The 17,465-nt window shown below is 41.9% G+C and overlaps 1 pseudogene; it reads left to right on the top strand.

The window, feature by feature from the left end:
* Window positions 1-13,055: 13,055 nt before the first annotated feature.
* Window positions 13,056-14,129, top strand: LOC143534462 (shikimate O-hydroxycinnamoyltransferase pseudogene; annotated as a pseudogene).
* Window positions 14,130-17,465: the final 3,336 nt, after the last annotated feature.

Raw genomic sequence — 17,465 nt, 5'->3', positions numbered from 1 at the left:
TAATCTTCCCAAGAATCAGAGGAGGCCCGTCTATCAGCAGCCCTCTAGTCATCACTACACACATTGCTCATTACGAGGTGTCAAAAGTCCTGGTGGACACCGGCAGTGAATCAAACATCATGTATGAGCAATGTTTCAGGAAGTTGGATCCAGCAGACCAAGCAAGGCTCGAAATTGTGAATGCACCAATCTCGGCTGTCTCAAATGAAATTATTCACCCCCTAGGTCAGATACAATTCGAACTAACTATGGGGGATGAGAAACACAAGCGAGCTAAAATTGTCAACTTCTTGGTCTTGCCCACCACTTCATGCCATAATATGATCTTGGGTAGAGGAACGATTGCCCAATTCAACGCCATACCGTCACCAGCGCACGGCGCGTTGGGGTTCCCAACACCAACAGGTGTAACATTTGTATATCGAGATCATTTGTGCGCAGTGACAAGTATACCGCGAGAGGGAAGAATGAGACTTCCAATGGCAAACAACGCGCCGGAGGAATGGATTCTCAACCCAAAATTCCCAGAGCAAATAATCACAATTGGAGCTACGATATCAGACGACACAAGGTTGAGAATGAAAAGATTGCTCACAACGTATATGTCGGTCTTCGCGTGGCAACATTCTGATATGACTGGGGTTCCGCGAGACCTGGCGCAACATTCTCTCAACACGTTCAAGTCTGTAGAGCCAATTGCTCAAAAGAAGAGAGTCATGGGGGATGAGAAGGCAAAGGCCATGAATGAGCAAGTAGAAGATCTACTGCGCGCAAATATCATCCGCCCAATACGATACAAAACATGGGTAGCCAATCCTGTGATGGTAAAGAAGAGCAACGGGTCATGGAGGATGTGCATTGATTTCAAGGACCTCAACAAAGCATGTCCAAAAGATTGTTACCCCCTCCCAAACATTGACGCGAAGGTGGACTCTGTGGCGCCATTTAAGCTCAAATGTTTCCTGGACGCCTATAAGGGCTATCACCAAATTCAAATGGCACCACAAGATGAGGACAAGACTGCCTTCAGAACTGACAAGGGTGTTTTCTGTTACACAAAAATGCCCTTTGGTTTGAAGAATGCAGGAGCCACTTACCAAAGACTCATGGATGCGGTTTTCAACGAGCAAATTGGAAGAAACTTAGAAGTCTACGTGGATGATTTGGTGACTAAAAGCAGGGAGGAAAAACAAATGCTCAAAGACATCGAAGAAACCCTTTGGCGCCTAAAGGAAGTAAACATGAAGCTCAACCCGAGCAAATGCACATTCGGCGTAGAAGAAGGGAAATTTCTCGGTGTAATGGTCACCAAGGATGGTTTCATGGTGAACCCAGAGAAGGTGGAGGCTATCCTTGACATGCCCTCACCATCCACCATGAAGGAAGTTCAAAAGTTGAATGGTAGATTGGTATCAATTAACAGGTTCCTAGCGAACCATGCAAGCAAATCTACCCCATTCGTTAACACATTGAGAAATTGCTTAAAGAAAAGCCAATTCAAGTGGACGCCTGAGGCCGAGCAAGCTTTCAATGAGATAAAAGAATGTCTGATAAATCTGCCCGCGCTCACAGCTCCACTACCTGGCGAAACTCTAACGTTGTACCTGTCAGCAGGAGAGCGCGCCATCGGCGCAGTGTTGTTGGTGGATCGCAAGGGAATCCAAACACCAATCTATTATTTAAGTCGGGTGCTGACAGATCCTGAGACGCGCTTCTCCATCATGGAAAAGTTAGTTTTATCACTAACCCATGCGTCACGCAAGCTTCACAGATATTTCAATGGTCATCCTATTGAAGTCCTGATTGGTTACAACATCCAGCAAGTCTTGCGGCGTCCCGCGCTCTCAGGAAGGCTGACAAAATGGGCGCTGGAATTAGGAGAGCACACGATCGCCTATAAGCCCCGTCCAGCAATAAAGGGACAAGTCTTAACTGATTTCATCGCAGAAATCCCTGAAGGAAAAATTGAAGAGGCTCAGCGCGAGGTAGACCCTCCGCAAGCCAATAATGAAGAAAATGTTTGGAGATTATTCACTGATGGAGCTTCAAACAACGAAGGATCCGGCGCAGGCCTCAAACTGGTGGATCCAGAAAATCATGAGTATACTTACGCAATCAGGTTGGATTTCAAAAGCACCAACAATGAAGCTGAGTATGAAGCCCTGCTGGCTGGTCTGCGCATCGCGCACAAGTTCGGAGTTAAAAAGCTAGAGGCTCATGTCGATTCATACTTGGTAGCAGCGCACAGGTCAATGGCCTTTATGATGCCAAGGAGAACACCATGCCTCTGTATTTAGAGCAGGCGAAGAAACTCACCGAGCAATTTGACTTCTTCAGAATCATACATATTCCGCGCAGTGAAAACAAGTCTGCCGACGCGCTGAGCAAGATGGCATCAACCAGCTTCGATCACCTTGGCAAAGATGTCAGGGTAGAAGTAATGAGCAACCCGTCGGTGGGAGCGAAGTCTGTCCTTGTAATTCATACAACACCTTCATCATGGATAACTCCAATAATGGAATTCTTGAAGGAGGGAAAGGTACCGGACGATCGCGCACAGGCGAGGAAGATAAGACACAAGTCGCAAAACTATGAACTGCTGAATGGTACGTTATATCGACGCTCTTATCTTGGACCGCTCATGAAATGCCTGGATGCCGAGGAAGCAAGCTATGTGATCAGAGAGATACACGAAGGAATATGTGGAATACATGCTGGCCCGCGCATGGTGGTTGCCAAAGCAATGAACGCATGTTACTATTGGCCAGGCATGTACTTGGACGCGTTAAAAGAGATCCAAAAATGCAAAGCGTGTCAGAGCTATGCGCCAAACACCATGCGGCCAAAGAACAACTTGATTCCGGTGACCTCCGCATGGCCTTTCCACAAATGGGCAATCGATATTGTGGGTCCCTTACCACAAGCGCAAGGGCGAGTAAAGTTTTTGGTAGTGGCAGTAGACTATTTCACAAAATGGGTTGAAGCCAAGCCACTAGCAAAAATCACAGCCGAGGCAATGAAGCAGTTCATTTGGAGCCACATCATATGCCGTTTTGGCCTGCCAATGGAAATTGTGAGCGACAATGGCAAACAATTCACTGACAGGAAGATATACAGTTGGCTCAAGGAATTGCGCATCAACCAAGTCTTCACTTCAGTATACCACCCTCAAGGGAATGGCCAAGTGGAGCGCGCGAACCAAAGCTTGCTGAATGGGCTGAAGAAAAGGTTGGAGGGAGAATCCCATTCATGGGTCGAGTAGCTACCTAATGTCCTGTGGGCGCACAGGACATTAAGCAAAACCAGCAATGGCGAATCCCCGTTCAGCCTAACCTATGGAACGGAGGCAATGATCCCAGCAGAAATTGGATGTCCATCCCATAGAGTGCTCATAATGAGTAAGATGGATAACGAGCGCGAAAGGAGGTTGGATCTCAACTTACTTGAAGGGCGCAGAGAGGCGGCTATCATCAGTGAAGCCAAATACAAGAAAAAACTAGAAAAATGTTACAATCAACGCGTGAAAGAATGCCACTTCAAGAAGAATGATTTTGTCCTTCGGAACAACGAAGCTAGTCCCGCGATACCCCCGGGAAAGATGTCCCCCAACTGGGAGGGACCTTATCAAGTCTCGGAAGAATTGGAAAAAGGCGCATACGCTTTAAAAGATTTGAATGGAAAGAAGATCCCGCGCGCATGGAACGCAGCACAGCTTAGAAAATGTTTCATGTAAAAATTGTCAAGTTTGTAATCAAGGCTTTTTAAGCCATTATGAATAATGATACGTGTGTTGGTACATGTGTGTCAGTAGTTCATAGTCTAGCATTTGTAATCGAGTCTGTAATGTAATTATGTTTATGATTATATTTATGTTTTTGTAATACGCGAAGTTGTCAACAAGTTCGCTCTGGCGAACTTGTTGAATCAGCGAAGTTATTGACAACTTCGCCTATGGCGAAGTTGTCGTGTTTATATACTGTTTCAGCGAAACAGTTTGTGTTGGTCGTTTAGGGTTTTGTTTCAGTTGTTCAGTAAACGAGTTACGAGTCATTGTCTGTAATAGTGACCTCGGGTCACGTGTTTGTTATCAATATAACGTGGTTGGTTTATTGCTTGTGTGTTCGATCTCTACATATTCTACACTCGTATCTACCTACGCAGGGATTCCGCACCTGCGTTGTTAGCGACATCCCGTGTACGATCCGTCCGGGAACCTACAATTGGTATCAGAGCTATCGGCTCGATTGTGAGGTTCGGGATTTCACGCGGGTGTAGAAAACGTCTCGTTTGACCTATTCGCGGGACGTGTTTTTGTTGGGATTGTGTTTTGCTCGTGCTTGACAGTCATTTTCAAGCCATTGCATTGATCGGAAACTGCTGGATTGACGAAAACAGATCTGAACAGTTTCCTTGTTCATCGGGCGAAGTTACCGTTCTTCGGGCGAAGTTACTATTCTTCAGGCGAAGTTGCCATCACTGGAATTAGGGTTTCGGCGAAGATATAAGGATTAGCGAAGTTAACCACAACTTCGCTTACCTCATAAGTTCGCCTTAGCGAAGTTATCCGCAACTTCGCTTTCCACCCAAGTTCGCTTATCTCCTAAGTTCACTCATTCTAAGCGAAGTTATTTTTAACTTCGCCAAGTCTAGCGAATTTAAGACCCAGCGAAGTTCTCTGTTCAGCGAAGTTAACTTTCAAGCGAAGTTATTCTTAACTTCGCCTAGGGGGAGAAGACGTGTAGGGGTGATGAGTTGAGGACGAAACGGAGAGAAGATCATGACGATGATCCCAATGCACCGGAAGGTGCAGGTGGTGAGCTGCCAAGAACCTCTCAGGCTCTTGGGGCTTCCACAGCTGAAGGGGAGTCTACAAATGCAGCTGGTGACGACGTGGTAGCAGTTGATGATGATGCTGATGTTGAAGATGTTATCGACGCATTGAAAGAGTTGGATGTGGAGGATGATGAGTTTATGATGGAAGATGATGTGCTGCCAGTTGATGAGATCGAGAGGATTGGAGAGCAGATTACGGTTGAAAACGTGTTAGAAGAAGGTGAGATTGTAGATGACTCCGTGGAACACGAGATTCCGGAGGTTGAGAGACCAGGTTTGGGTGATGAGAACGCGGAGGAAGATGCTGAGTGGGAGGAACAACCGAAATGGAAGGAGGGTTGTGCCCACTGGTTCGTAAAGACGAAGAAGCCGGCGGTCCCTAAGATGTTCAGAAAAAGTTACAATATTAAGGGATACGCGGAAGCCAAGAAAGGTATTATCTGCTGGTTATACGACGAGCAGCTGCGGCTCTTCGTGATCAAGAGATACGATGGCATTCAGTACTTCCAGAGAAAGTTGAGATCTCTAAACACACTGCCAGAATGTGAAGTAAAAGATTTAGCCAGATTGGGATTGATAAACAGAAGTGAAGACAACATGGCTAGAATCATTGCGAAGATCGTGTGGAAAGAGTGCGTTAAAGAGAAAAAGTTTGAGCTACTGAAACCACAAAAGGGAAAACTTGTCGAAGACAAGGATAGAGGTCTGAGAGTTGATGGAAAACCTTGGATGGTCATGAAATACAAACCGATCCGGTGCCTTAAAGAAGTACCGATGAAGTTCATGCCCAAGGACGTGCTCAAAGATCTAAAATGGTGGTACATGGATTGTGAGACAGCTGAGGCTGTAATGGAAGATGAGGATGAACAAGAAGTACTTCGGGTTTACGACCCGATGCATCTTGTTAATCTATCGAAGGCTGATCTGAAAGTGCTCAACGAGAAGAAGATCTTCTACATTCCTGCTTGGAAGGATCAAGCTAGGAAATATCAACGGGTGGTGTCGGTATGTGTTAGAGAAGGGGCGCATGCGTAGAGATGCAAGATTACAAGACTCAAGATTTGAAGATCAAGATATGAAGCTACTGCCAAGGGGGAGTCTGTTGGTACATGTGTGTCAGTAGTTCATAGTCTAGCATTTGTAATCGAGTCTGTAATGTAATTATGTTTATGATTATATTTATGTTTTTGTAATACGCGAAGTTGTCAACAAGTTCGCTCTGGCGAACTTGTTGAATCAGCGAAGTTATTGACAACTTCGCCTATGGCGAAGTTGTCGTGTTTATATACTGTTTCAGCGAAACAGTTTGTGTTGGTCGTTTAGGGTTTTGTTTCAGTTGTTCAGTAAACGAGTTACGAGTCATTGTCTGTAATAGTGACCTCGGGTCACGTGTTTGTTATCAATATAACGTGGTTGGTTTATTGCTTGTGTGTTCGATCTCTACATATTCTACACTCGTATCTACCTACGCAGGGATTCCGCACCTGCGTTGTTAGCGACATCCCGTGTACGATCCGTCCGGGAACCTACAACGTGCTATTTTCTCTTAATGTGTGTTCTATTACCTTTTGCATACATGTTTCACACTTCCCTTTATTAATTTTGAGCAATATGACAACATTGTATTGGCATCAAAACTAAAAATAAAACGAAGTAAAACATACATGCGCGAGCTCCAAGCTCAAACGCGTTAACGAGTTTTAACTCTAAAACGTCAGGGCCTTAGCCCAATAATATGAGCCTTAGCTCAGGGCCTTAGCCCAATAATATGAGCCTTAGCTCAAATTACTCACAACATTCATCCTACATGCTGCACAGCTAGACCATAAAAATACCTAAGCACAGCTAAGGCAAAGCGCATGCCAAAACATAGTTATTAAGGTCTCAGGTCGAGGTCGCGCATGAGATTGTAATGGATATCAGAGTAACACATACTGACACGTAAAGGCTAAAAAACTCATAATTCCCTATAATAAATGCGCGATAACGTCGCGCAAAAGATGAATAATGAAATGCCAAAGCACGTGTCAACATATTCGGAATATTGCAAAATAATTTGAAATATGACAAGGACTAAGTAAAATAATTTCCTTACAACCTTATTCAAGTTTCAATGTGCAAGCATATCTTATATTCAACAAGCAAACACACGCAATATAAAGAGATGAATTGGGAAAGCGCAAGATGCAAATAAGGGAAAAACAAAATTTCATTCCAAAACATAGAAGTTTACAAATTTACAAAATGATGAGATAAAAACTACAAACAAAAAAAAAACATGAAGGGCTCTTCAAGTCTCTATATCAACATCAGCCTCTTCACCGTCCTCATCATTACCCCCTCCCTCAGCATCTGGCGCAGCCCGCTCCTCGTCATCTCCAAACTTACCATAATCAAGCTGTTCATCTTGAATGGAGTCGTTTTCTATCACGATAGTGTCAGGAGTAGGTCCTTTGGCCACGCCAGAGCCGCCAGCAGAGGCAGCATTGCCCGCGCCATCATCGCTGCCACCAGTCCCTTCACACTCGTCAAGTAATTTCTTTAGCGCGCCGAGATCGGGCTGGTCAGCAAGCGCGGCTATCTGCAAGTCATAAGGAAAAGTATGAGTACAAAAGACTAGGAAAATAAGTCAAGATAAACTCATTAAGGTTAAAATACCTGCTCAAGGATGGGAATGGGAGTATTCAAATACTTCTCCCCCACCTCGGCCATGTTAGCGCAGACAACGTCGAGCTGATAAGGGTAGTCGAATGGATTCTTCTTCAGCATGCCATATTCATAGCCATCCTTAAACCCTTCAGCTCGACCCACCAAGCGCGACGCAGCATTGCAATCCATCACAAGGGTCTGAAACTCGTCTGAGTATTTCATCGCATAAGCGCAACGAGTCATACCCTGTGAGACTAGCCATTGGCGATCCTGCGCGAGGGAAGAAACAGACGTCTCAAGAGCAGGAATCTGAGAGTTTAACAACTCAACAGTTTCCTTGGTCTGTTTTAGCTCTTCTCTGTCGGACGCTGCTGCCGCCAAGGCCTCATTCCTTTCCGCTCGCGCAGCATCGAGCTCTTCCCTGTTAGACGCTACTGCCGCCAGGGCTTCATCCTTTTCTGCCCGCGCAGCTTCGAGCTCTTTCTTCAGGCGCGCAACCTCACTCTCTAATAAAGATTTGTCAGTGATAGGCTACACAAGAGTTTGATCACGCGCCTCTGCCTCCAACTCCAAGTCACGCGCTCGGCGCGCGTACCTGGCCGCATCCGCCTCTGCTGCCTGCAGCTTCTCCCACGCAGCCTGCAGCTCATGCCCGCGCTTCACAAAGGCAGCGTTGGCACTTGCTCGGTTCTCGCTAAGTTCTGCTTGGAGTTTCTCAGCTCTCTCCCGAGCGTCAGAAAGATTCCAAGCAGAAACCTTAGCCTCTTGCTTGGCCTCCACAAGGGCATCACGCACTTTTATATAATCATTGCGAAGCTCTTGGGAGGCAGCAAAGAACGCAGACCCAGCAAAAAGGTGGTCATTGAGCAAGTCCACGCGAGCGCGGTCCTCCTGAAACCTCCTTTCAGCCGGAGGCACAGAGTGAGCCCAGAAGTCTTCACACACACCCATGGATTGAAATGAGCTATCCTTAGTAATATTCCATCTCGGGCGGTATATGTGATCGGCTTCCTGCAAACACAAAGCAACGCAAAAGCAACGTTTTAGTCATCTAAACACTAATATGGAAGTCCGCACAGCGGAGCAAAACGAACTTATACCTGCGGAGAGCAAGCAGAAAAGTCAGCGCCAGCCCCACGAGAAGGCTGCGCCACGAAATCTCGTGGCGCTACAGGACTTGCGCGGCCGCCATCAGAATCTTCAAAATTGACCTCCTCATCATCCTCTGTAACAGGTCTTTTCTCCTGCGACTTGGAAAAATCAAAACCAGTCTCGCGAGGAGGGCTGCGCGCAGGAGGAGGTGAGGGAGGTCTCGATGCCGCTAGATCAGCGCGTAAAATAGTCTCCTGCTCCTTAGTAATCCCAATGAGAGGAGATTCAGTGCTTGTTGGAGCAGGAGCAGAACTAACGGCGCCGGCGCCGGCGCCAGCAGTGCCACCAGCAGCTTGTGTGCCAGCCATAATTCCTATGAAAAAACCAAAGAGAAATGATTCATGACTTGATCTAAAAAAAAAAAAAAACGTCAGAAAATCAAAGCGCAATAAATACCTTGGCGCACCGCCGTCCGTGAATTGAGCATCGCCATGAAGTCCATTTTCCCCCTTTTCGAGGGTAAAACAAGGGACTTCAAAGCAACCTGCGGCGCAGCCTCGGTACCTTGCTGCGCCTGAGGTTGAGCCACAAAAGTCGCCGGCTCTGCAAACATTTGGGTGAGCAAAGATTCATTAATAACTCTATCAGAATCACGCTCATAAAACCACAAAATATAAACAAAGTATACCTGTTGGAGAAGATGAAACAGCAGGCGCAGCGCCGCTTCCCTTGTCCGCCGCTCGAAGAGAGGAGGTGGCAGCACCATACCTCGTGTGGACAGGAGGATTGCCCACACCCCGAGGCAAAGAAGATGAGGAAAACTTGGAGGTAAACCCCTTGGTTTTCTCAAATCCCTTTGCTTGGGTAGGAGGATCCTGGGCAACAGGGGCATCATTTTTCTTCTGTTTTTTACTGGCCCCTGCGCCAGTTTTGCCCTTAGCTTTGCGCTTAAGTTGTGGCGCCTCAGCTTCTTCCTCCACCTCTTCTTCCGCGAGCTCCAGCTCATAGTTCTCGAGCGCATCTACAATACGTGCAACAGAAATGTTAACCAAATTTGGTATTCTAAAGGCATAAGCATAAGTACAAAGGCTTACCAGGCGCATCGCTGTCAAAGCAAAATCCCAAATCAACAGGGATGAACATATCATCGAAGCGATCGGGGAAAGCAACTTCCCCAGCGCCCAGCGCGACAGAGCCACCCTCCATATGCTCATCATAGGCGGCGTGGACGTATTCCTTGCTTACTGCATAAAACAAGACAAATGATATCAGCAAAACGAATTATATTCGCGCAGAAATAATGCAATGAGCTAATAACTCACCTAAGCCATCAACTTGAATGACAGGCTCAGTCGCGCTTTCGGTCCACCTCTTGCTCATACCAACCCCCACCAGCGCCTCCTCGCAAATATTCTTGGCGGGGGATGGTTCAGCAATTAACTTGTTAACCCACGTGCCCGTGGGGTTCTTAAGAACATTCTCATCCGCGGGCGCAGAAGTGATCGCGCGCATGGTCATGCGGATGGGAATCACACCAGCCTTAATATAAAAAAATTTCTCAGACCAGTCATGAAGGCTTTTGAAGGAAACAGTGCAGCAATTAACCTTCTGACTGCGAGGTATGAATGAGAACCAAGAATCTTGGATTTTTGGCTTGTAAAAATATTGAAAGCGCCGAGGGGTGGGCTCCTCGCGCTGAGCTTTGCACATGAACTCAAAATGAGTCATGCGCACTAGTCCACAAGGATGGACTTGGGATATGTGAATCCCATGAAACTGAAGCAGCGCACCCATAAACCTTGTCATCGGGAGACGAAGGTTACAGTGAGTGAAAAAGTGACAGTATAAGGAGATATAGCCGGTGGGCGGATCTGCCGCCGTTTGCCCGGCCGCCGGAAGCAGACAGCCGTACTCAGGGAGAAAACCCTGAGAGGCGATGAGACTGTCGAAATCAGACTGTTTCAGTTTGCAGGGAATCTCATCCCATCTCTTCACTGTTTTGCTCTTTCCCACCTCCTCCGACGAGGCCTCGGCAGCCCGTTTTCCCTTACCGGTCTTCTTCAAAGTGGACATAACTAATGATTTTACACGGCGTTTGCTGGGGGAGATTGTGGTGTCTGGGTTATCGGACATACAACTGTGAATCAAACAGCGGTTACTTCAAGAACGGAAATCTGGAAGCAAAAGACAGGCTCTTAACCGGAATGAAAATTGAAGGAAAGAAAAAGCTCTGAAATAACAATGAAGATGAAGAAAAACCACTCAAAAGGCTTGCTTTTATAGGCCCAGGAGAGAGAAAGAAACATGTACTGATCAGAGTTCACGCGCCCCCACTCGCAGGTGCAGGCCAACACGAGCGCGACACGTGTTCCTGACACTGTGTGAGGAGACATGAAAGGCAACTGTAGCACCTCGAGCACACGAAAAGTCTGACACATGTCTCCATCTCTGACGCATGTCAGCACCAACCAACCACGTACATGGACGATTCATTTCAACCAAAAGGATAGAATTTCGCGCAACGCACATATGAGAAACAAAAAAGAAAAGACAAACCCTATTAAAAGAGCAAACTATTAAGTCTAATATCTATCTTACCTCGCTCGCGCGAGACAAGACACACATTAGACTGGGGGGGCTTGAAGAGGTATGCACCGGCCTTAACATCAAGCGGGGCGGGTCAACCCACAAGATATAGACAAGAGGCTTGAAATCAGGATGTCATGAAGGCACAAAGCCAAAACCTATGCGCATGGCGCATATCACATATGCTCACGCATATCACATATGCTCACGCATCACATATGCTCACGCATATCACATATGCTCACGCATCACATATGCTCACGCGTATCACATATGCTCACGCACCATATATGCTCACGCATATCACATCTGCGCGTGGCGCATCTGCGCGTGGCGCATATCACATGCTCACGCATCATATATGCTCACGCATATCACATCTGCGCGTGGCGCATCTGCGCGTGGCGCATATCACATATGCTCACGCATATTACATATGCTTGCGCATATCACATCTGCGCGTGAGAATAAAGAGAAGACTTTGCGCATCCCCAGGATAGGCGCGTATCACACATGCACATAATCAACCTCGTCCTTATCCAAATCAAGATAAGGACAACCCTGATTGTGCTCATCAGACAACCTTCCAGAAGGTATCCTTTAAGGAATAAAGAATATGCTGATGTTGACAGCTGCCAATGAAAGGTGGACAACTCAGCAAAACCCATGTGCTACCACGTGATTGCACATGGGTCAGGTGAAATACCTTGGTCAGAGAATAATCAATGAAAGAGCACCAGGTGTCCTAAGGACACGTGGCGCGAAGCAATAGGAGGAGGCCAAAAAGGCCCTAATTGGATCTGAGCCCAATCATTGGAAACCCTAACACTATAAATACCACACCACCTCCACAAGGGGAGGTAAGCAAGAAAATACACTCTAAATCCTTACTCACTTTCAGATTATTATTATCTTCTCCTACAAACTCTTATTCTCACACCGGAGGGTTACCCCAAAGAGGACCCCTCTGTCCCTTTCTGAGGGGTAAGTTCACGGTGCTGCTCGTTTTGTAGGTGGAAGAATTCATACTCCGGAGAACCATCGGTGATATAGCACACTCGTACCCGAGGAAAGTTGATCGTCTACCAGTGAGCCGATCCACGTTTCTATCCCTAAACCAAAAATTACACTAAAACTCACTACTTTTTCTCTCTTTATTTCAATTAAATAATACTTTTTATACCTTTTATCATTACCTTTTCTCTTTCCTTCACTTATAACCACTCTCAAAATATATTAAAAAATTATAGGAGATGAACAGTAACTTCTCAAATATACAGAAAAATCACTACTTTTTCTAAAATATAAAAACTCTTCCCTCACAACACCCTAAATTACTCCCTAAATTATAAAAATACCCCTCACATTAAATGAGAGGTTGGATGAGAATGCTCTTAGACGTCTATAATAATGCAGAAACTTTTATATGAATGTTAAATTAATGTGAAACTCAGTTTATTTAGTGATTTAAATATAAGTATAACTTTGACCTTTTTTAATGGCTAAATATATATGGTTTCTAGAACAATTGAAAATTTTGTAGTTTTCCTAGTTTCATGATAAAAAAGATGTTTTGTCAAACTCAAATTGTATTCTTGTTACCCAACTCATGCCATTTGCGTGGATAGTGCGTTAAAAAGGCATGTGAGGCCGACATATGAATATTCAAAGATGTATGTGCGTGGGCCAAATATCTATATTAAGGCAGTATGAATGCCCATAAAGTTTTCAGACCACATATGATAATGGCATAATATTTAATGCCTATGGTACAATTCATATGTTCTCTAATTTTTAAGAAAACAAATTTGATATATAAAAGTATGTAAACTAACTTGGTTAGATGAGTTGGTAAACTAACTTTTTAAGTTTTACCACAATTTATAAATCTTATTCTAATTTTGACTTACATTTTCTATAGGTAACACATTTTAAATGTGGAGGAGTCTCTTTAGGTTGTGGTGTACACCATACATTATCAGATGGTTTATCATCTCTCCATTTCATAAACACATGGTCAGATATGGCTCGCGGGCTCTCAGTAGCCATCCCACCCTTCATTGACCGCACCCTCTTACGAGCTCGCGAGCCAACCACCCCAACCCATGACCATGTTGAATACCACCCACCCCCCACCATGACCACCACGGGTTCTGAATCCTCCACCGCCATGCTAAAACTCACACTAGAACAACAAAACGCATTGAAAGCAAAAGCAAGGACCGAAGGCGGCCCCAACTATAGCACGTACGAGATCCTCGTGGCTCACATTTGGCGGTGCGCGTGCGAGGCTCGTGGACTCCCGGTTGACCAATTGACCAAGCTATATGTAGCCACTGACGGGCGGTCAAGGTTGAGACCGCACCTCCCACCGGGCTACCTCGGGAACGTGGTCTTTACCGCCACCCCGGTAGCTGAGTCGGGTACTCTTACTTCCGAACCATTGGTCAACGCTGTGAAATTGATTCACACAACACGTTGACCAAAATGGACAACGATTATTTAAGATCGGCTATTGATTACCTCGAGATACAACCCCGACCTATCGGCTCTAATACGTGGACCGAGTTACTTTGCTAGCCCGAACCTTAATATAAACGCGTGGACCAGGCTTCCTGTACACGATGCAGATTTCGGGTGGGGTCGGCCCATTTTTATGGGGCCCGCGATCATTTTGTACGAGGGGACCGTATATGTTCTACCAAGCCCGAACAACGACAGAAGCGTGACTTTGGCAGTGTGTTTAGATGCAAGTGAACAACCACCTTTTGAGAAGTATTTGTATGAATTGTGAGGTTTTGGAACCAAACAAGATGTAGGCAGTTTGTTCATTGTTGGTTTTTTGCTTGATTTCTTGGTTATTTTTGTAATAATAATTTGTAATTCTAGCCCATGAACAGTGAGTTTTGTACATTATACTTCTCATATAGCTAGAATTGCAAAATGGGCTGGGCTTTTTACTTTTGGGTTGACGGGTCAAACCCGACACGAAACCAAAATGATTAATCCATAAATGGTGTCAAACTCTTAAATCTTAAAACAACACAAGTATTTGTAAATTGACACATGCTCGAAGTGCTTAACAAAGATTGTTACTAAATTTTTTATTTTTATTTTTTTCTTTTTAAGCAATTCTCTTTGAACCATGTCAATTTATATTTGTACCTTTTAACTTATTATATAAAATACAGTATTATTAGAAAATATAAGCATACTCCAATTCCGTGATATTCAGACTAAGCATACCAATAGTCATCAGATTCATCTGAGCTTTCTGATTCATCAGATCTTACCTATTTTGAAAAAAGTCTATAAAAAAGACATGCACTAACTTATTGAATTATTAATAAACTAGGTTAGAACCCGTGTTTTTTACACGGGTGAAAAATATAATAAAAATAAAAAATTATTATATGTAATACGTAAATTCAATTGTTTCATATAATAATTTTTATTTATGACTTTTTCTATTAAGTTTTTGATATATTATCCACTATAATTTTAAGTTGAAAATCAAATATTTATGTTTGGTTTATTTAAGATAAAACATTCATCCCGATATTGCTATATTAAATATTTTGTGTATAAAAATGATATTTATAACAAAATGTTGTCATATATTTAAAAACTAAATTTACGATGACTAAAGTTTTGTTGTAAAAGAAAATAAATAAAAATATATTATATTTTAAAATAAAGAGAGAAAAGATAAACAATCTTAAATGATTGTGTTAAAGAGATATGAGAAGACAATGTGATATTGTGAATTATGAAAATGTTAACAATTAAATATAATCTTACTTCTTACTATACTATTAAAACAATACAATGTTTTTACATGGCATTCAACTAGCATGTCCACATAGGCTTCCAACTCATCAATTTTCTATTTATATAATTTTAACGTGTTAATTTGAACATTAATTTTAAACATTAACTCCTAAGTTGAAGAAAGTTTCAAAATAAATTGTTATAATTATCATTAATTGAATAATAAAGACAATTAATTGTTTTCATTGTTATTTTTTTAAATTTTGAGACTTTGTTATTTTATTTTATTTTTTTTTTATTTTTTTTTGTATTTTGAGAAATTATTTATGAACGTTTAGACTGGATGTATGGATATTTAGATTGAAATGGTGGTTTAAGTCACGAGGTTTGGATTATAATGTTGCTTTATTAAACACGCGGTTTAATAAAATTATAATTACATCTCATGCTATATTCATATTTTTAGCATTTTTTATATTGTGTACATAAATGTTTTATAATTTCAATAAAAATAGTCTTTGTAACACACAACTTATGTTACAGCATCTACATGTTTACGCTTCATAGTTTAGAACATATAATATGTCTTTTTTGTTTCATGGTATAAGTTAGAAATATGTGATATAACTTAGAATTTTGTTTTAAATTGTAATTTTTCTCTATTTGTCTTTTTATGTCGAGTTCTTTTAATTAAAATAAAAATGTGCTACATTATAATAATAATAATAATACTAATAATAATAATAATAATAATAATCTAACTAATATATTAAGGGAAAACCAATTTGTCCACGTCCTTCTCCTATGGTGTCCACCTAATGTTCCATGTCATCCACTTTTCATACTTATAATTTCCACATAATTAATCAATTAATTTTAATCCTCATGCTTGTGACATTCGTCAATTTCGGGTCTTGTTTGTATTCGTTTTTGTATTTGTTTATTATGTAAACCGACCCGATTTGTAAACCAAAGCTTATGTTATAATCAAAATGATGGATTTATATTACAATATTGTTTCACACTTGTTAGGTCTTGAAAACATCCTATTTTTATTTTTATTTTTATTTATTTATTTATTTATTTTGTTGTTTTGTGTTTTTGTCTTGATCCATTTTGCATGAAAACTCTTGTGTCTCACACCCATATTTGACCACCAACATTACCCTATATATACACCACATTTTCTCTTCATTTTCCCTTGCTACAACTCCAAAAAAAAAAAAAAACTCTCTCAAACATCAAAGATTCAAGGTTATCTTCTTAAGTGTTCTTAAAGGTTTTTAGTCTTTCATCTTAATTAGTTTATGTAGCCTTATTAATACTTGTTTATGGTTGTGCAACATATATATAATATACACCCCTTGTTTACCTTTGGTAGGTACTTCTCCGATTCCGGTCGGTGAGGTTTCGGACCTCATAAGGCAAGGCTTCATGGAGGACTTCGTGTCCTTGATATATATACATCTATATAACTTGTTCATACATATTAATCTTGCTTATTTTAGTTTGTTGGTCATGTTTACAAGTTTCATGGTTATGGGTTTTTAAGAGTCTATGCTTCGGTTTAACCGTAAATAGCTCTAAACCGTAAACCGAACTTTGTTACCAGTTTTGTTAAATAATTGTTTAAACATACTTATTGTTAGATCTAAGTTTCTAAAATCATTTTTACAAATTCTATGGTTATGGGTTTGTAGAATCTTACCTCGGTCTTAACCCGAAACACGATCTGAACCGAAAACTGAACTTTTGTTTAAAGACTTTATTGTTAACTTTTGGTATTTTTTATTTGTACATTATTATACACGTTCTTTAGTGTTTGGACATGTGGAAACCATCTATGAACTTGTTGTGAGATGGAAACCGAACCAAACCGATTCTTACTCGCTTAAGACACACAAGTGTTTTTTTTTAGCCATCAAGACTTGTATATTTCTTTAAAAATAGTTACAAATTGATTTTTAAATATTTTCTTAAGTACTTAGAAATGTTGGATCCAATTTGATCTCATAACAAAGTTTGGACCGACAAAACCGAACACTCGCTTAACGTGCGTTGTTAGTTCTAAAACAATGGAACTACATACTTGGTTAAGTCTTATTAAATTTTATTGAGTTATCTCATAACATTCAATATTTTGGAAAGTTGACTTTGGGTTTGACCAATTATCAAGACCCGAACCGACAACCCGAACACTCGATAAAAAAAACCGTTTTAGTATCTTTATTCCAAAGGGATTTGCATTCTTACATTTTACCCACCTTATTACTTAACATAGGTTGAGTAAATATTAGGGTTAGATACTTTAACCCGGTTTCGAGCAAACTTATATTTTTAAAGGGTTATTATTATAAATTCTTAAATAGTTACATTTTAAAACCTTGAACTTTAATTATTTACATTTCTCAACATTTATTTTGTTTAAAGATCTTCAAGACAACCTTTCTAAATTCAAGACTTCTTTTCTTTTTAGGCATTGTGCGTTAAACTCGTCGTTCCGACAAATCTCCAAATTATCATCTTTCAAGTTT

The sequence above is a fragment of the Bidens hawaiensis genome, unplaced genomic scaffold, assembly GCF_021521415.1.
Source record: "Bidens hawaiensis isolate Kalapana, Puna unplaced genomic scaffold, B.hawaiensis_p1.1 tig00010168_1, whole genome shotgun sequence".
NCBI lineage: Eukaryota > Viridiplantae > Streptophyta > Magnoliopsida > Asterales > Asteraceae > Bidens > Bidens hawaiensis.
The sequence above is the reverse complement of the archived record's forward strand: the minus strand, read 5'-3'. Positions and strand labels throughout refer to the sequence as shown.